Source organism: Lupinus angustifolius, chromosome LG13, assembly GCF_001865875.1.
Source record: "Lupinus angustifolius cultivar Tanjil chromosome LG13, LupAngTanjil_v1.0, whole genome shotgun sequence".
NCBI lineage: Eukaryota > Viridiplantae > Streptophyta > Magnoliopsida > Fabales > Fabaceae > Lupinus > Lupinus angustifolius.
The window spans coordinates 11,940,229-11,944,189 of NC_032021.1; positions in this window are offsets into that span (position 1 = coordinate 11,940,229).

Here is a 3,961-nt window from a genome sequence, read left to right on the forward strand (position 1 = left end):
ACAAATGATATTTATCCTGAACTTGTTAGAGTATTTTACTACAACTTGAACTTCTGGAAAAATCGTCTTACTTCCTATGTGAAAGGAAAAGATATTGTTTTGGATTTAAAAACTTTCAGATCATTGTGCTATAACATGCCCACTCAAGGTAGCATAACGGGTTTCAGACTTATTTGTGAATGGGATAACTATGATCGAAAGGATTTTTACTATTCTCTGTGTAGAGTTTCAAAAGGGGAAATAGAAATGTGTTAGCAATAGGGCTTTGGTGAGACTATTAAGAATAGAGATATCCTATCTGCTGGACATCTCAAACTTGGGGACCATTTGTTTCATTACTTTCTGAGCTATGTCATTTTGCCTAAATTTCCAAACCATTTTCCAATTAGTGACATAGAACTTCGTGAAAGCCATATTGTTGTGGAAGTGATCCACAAAATGGGCTTCACCTTAAATCCTCATGACCGCACCTATAAGCATATAACTGATAGACCGACTACTCCTGCTGATCAATCGTAACCTGCCTCTCCTAACACTCCTAAACCTCAACCTTTTGTGTTTCATTCTCAATCTTCCTCATCTGCTAACATGCCTTCAAATCAGATGATTATGGATGAGTTTATTTTCTCCTCGAGGCTACATCACTAACCAGTTGGATGCTCTTGATGCTCATAATCAACAAATTAAGTTTGAACTTCATCGTCTCTCTTATAAGATGAGTAGCATGGACATTGATGAAGACAACTCTAAGCATGAGTCTTAGATTATCTTTGTTGTTAGGATTTTTGGTTGAAATGTTTTCATAGCATTTGGAAAACTTTTGTTATTATGTTGTTTTATTGTTGTTGTTTGTTGAACAAATGTTTGAACGTCTTTTTTTAATGTTATGCCTTGCTATGTTTGATTTATATCTTATATATGAATATGTATGTTGTATATATATATTGTGCTGGAAACTCCTGGTTTATCTTTTTTTTGATGAAGTCAAAAAGGGGAGAAAAGTTGGGAGAAGTGTATTTTCTGTCAAATTTATTTCAGGCACTTAACTCTAAGGGGAGCATACAAAATAGGTGGAGCATACTCACGTCATCTCAACATGTCTCAAATATACTGCTCTTAGTAAACTACATTGTTAAAGAAGATATTGGTTTGTCATCATCAAAAAACGGGAGATTGTGAAGAAGATCTTTGCTCTTGACCTTGGTACGGTTTTGATGAAGACACCAACATCACCAAAAAGAAGAAAGTGAAGAATACTGATTAAGACAAAGAAGACAAAGCTTCAAGACAAATTAGTCTAAGTCTAAATAGTTACTTCTATCTTATACCCTCGAATATACAATAGTAGTAATGCTCAAACTATTTTCTAAAAAATTGAAACACTTCAAGTATAAACAAAACAATTTTCAAAAATAGTGTGTAACAGGTTATTGTATCTAAGTAACAGGTTACATAAGTGAGAAAATCAATTACCCAACAAAAACTGTGCAAGGTAATCGATTACTATATGTGAGTAGCAGATTACCCAGTTTTAGCAAAGTTGAGTAATCGATTATTCTAATTAAATTTTAAATTCCCAGTTGGACAACGAGTTTGGGTAATTGATTACTCAAGGATATAATTGATTACTGAGAGTTGTTGCATTAGTTTCTAGATTTCAAAAGGAATGGTTTTCATCTCAAACAAAATGATTTCATTCCAATAAATTCCTACCATTTCAAAGAGGTGTTATGGCTGGTTAGAAAGCCTATCTAAAGGCATTGAAACTCATAATCAAATCATAGCTCTTACACAATCTTCTCACAAACTTTCAAACATAATTCTGAAAATTCTCTGAAATATTTTACTTTTTGCAACTTCTTCTTAAACTTTCAAAGTGAATTTTCTGAGTTGCTTGAAGTAAAGTGTTTCAAAGTTTTACAAACTTATAAGAACGTTATTACTTAGTATACAAAGAGTTATCAGATTTCAAGTGATATTACATTTCAAACTTGTAAAGGCAATCTTGCCATTGTTGTAAATTCTTCATTGACATTGCAAAATTCTTTCTTTCACAAGGGTGCGATAAGAAAATGGATAGTCACTTGGTAAGGGTGTTTTCCAAGAGTGACATAAGTATTAGTGAATGTGTAAGGTACATAGAGATCTCGGGGTGAGATATTGTAATGACAACTCATAATATTTAGTGAAGAAATCTCTTGTGCTACAAGAGTACTTGACGTAGCCATCGGTAGACAAGAAGGTGGACCAGTATAAAATCTCGGTGTACTCTCTTCTCCTTTATCTCTTGATTTTTACTTGTTAATTTTCTGCATAATTTTTCCGTTGCACTTAACTCTTGATTTTGCAGAAAAAGTGGCCATACTTTAAAGTCAACTAATTCACCCCCCTAGTTGTAATCTTAGTCTTACAATCAACATCATAAAATAGTAATAAACAGTAAGACAATAATAATGAAAGCCAAAAATGGCAACAACAACAAGACAACAATAATAACAAGACAACAAAACATCTATCAACAACAATAATATGAGAATTTGCAACGTAATTTTAATAGTTAGAATATTCCAGCGATGATTAATAACAATAATATTTTCACAACAATAAAGTTGATAATAAAGCACCTTATCAGAATCAACACTTGAATCCTCTTCATTTGGTTGTGAGATTGATTTAATTTCTAAAAAATGTATCAAATATAATCAGTATGATTTAAAATAAACAATATATATATGTGTGTTATAGAATATAACAAATAAAATATAGGTACATTACGGAGTTGAGACTTAAGATTAAGTTTGGAAGACACTAAGTATACACACTTAAACTTTATATACTATTTTGGTCTGGTCTGGATCCAAGAGGTGAACCCAAAATCCGGACCGGACCAATCAGTTTTTGAAAAATAAGTCCAACATGATCCAAACACATTTGGTTTTTGCAGTTTCAGTCTATTTTGGATCGTTTTTCGGTTTTATTTTTGGACTGGTCTGGACTTGAACATCCCTAGTTAAAAGTTTTGATGAGTAACGTATCAACTTCCATCTTTTCACATGCCATTTCATATTGGGTAACTTGTTGAGTTGGGTCATTCATATCTGCCACTTCCAAGTATTTTCTCTTATAGTCAGCAAGTAACAGAAAACTATAGAGGTACTTCCCAACATCACATTATAGAATGGTTGTTGAAGAGTATCGATATACATTGAAACATCATCTTCGTTAGATAGTTTGGACTTCACCTGAATGATCATTTCTATCCATCTTTGGATATACTCTCTGAACATTTCATCGCATCTTTTGACCATATTCCTAAGTCGCATCCTAGGATTTGAGCATTCGAATGAAACGATGAAGTGTCTCAAGTGTCATATGGATAGAAAACTGAATATTGGACTATAGAACATCAATAAGAGAATAAGCTCAATGGTGCATAAATGATAATGTTGTGTTGGACGAGAGAACATACTAAATAATATATGATTAAAAATTAATGTATTTAGAGAGAAAAATAGAGCAAAATTTACTGTAGAAAATATGGTAGAATTATAACTTAGGTGGTTTGAACATGTGTGGAGGAGTTTGTTAGAAGTCTCACTAAAGAGGAAGAATGAGGCCAAAAAAAAAAGTAGGTGAAAGAATTAGGAAAAATATAGAGATAAATAATTTGACTTTAAACATGGTTTGCAATTGAAGATTATAATATCTTTCGATGCATATAGTTGACCTTAGATAGTGATATGAAAGTTTTGTTCTTGAATACTATTGATTGATACTCACTCAAGCATTTATATAAAAATAAAAGAGAAAAGTCTATAAAGCACCTTAAATGTTATGTCTTTTACAAATAGGCATCATGAATTAATTTTTATTCCTAATTATCCCTTAAACTTTCACTATCAGTAAATTTGGTCCATGCATAAATATAATGTTACTTTATTTATTTTCTTCTTGGGAAAAG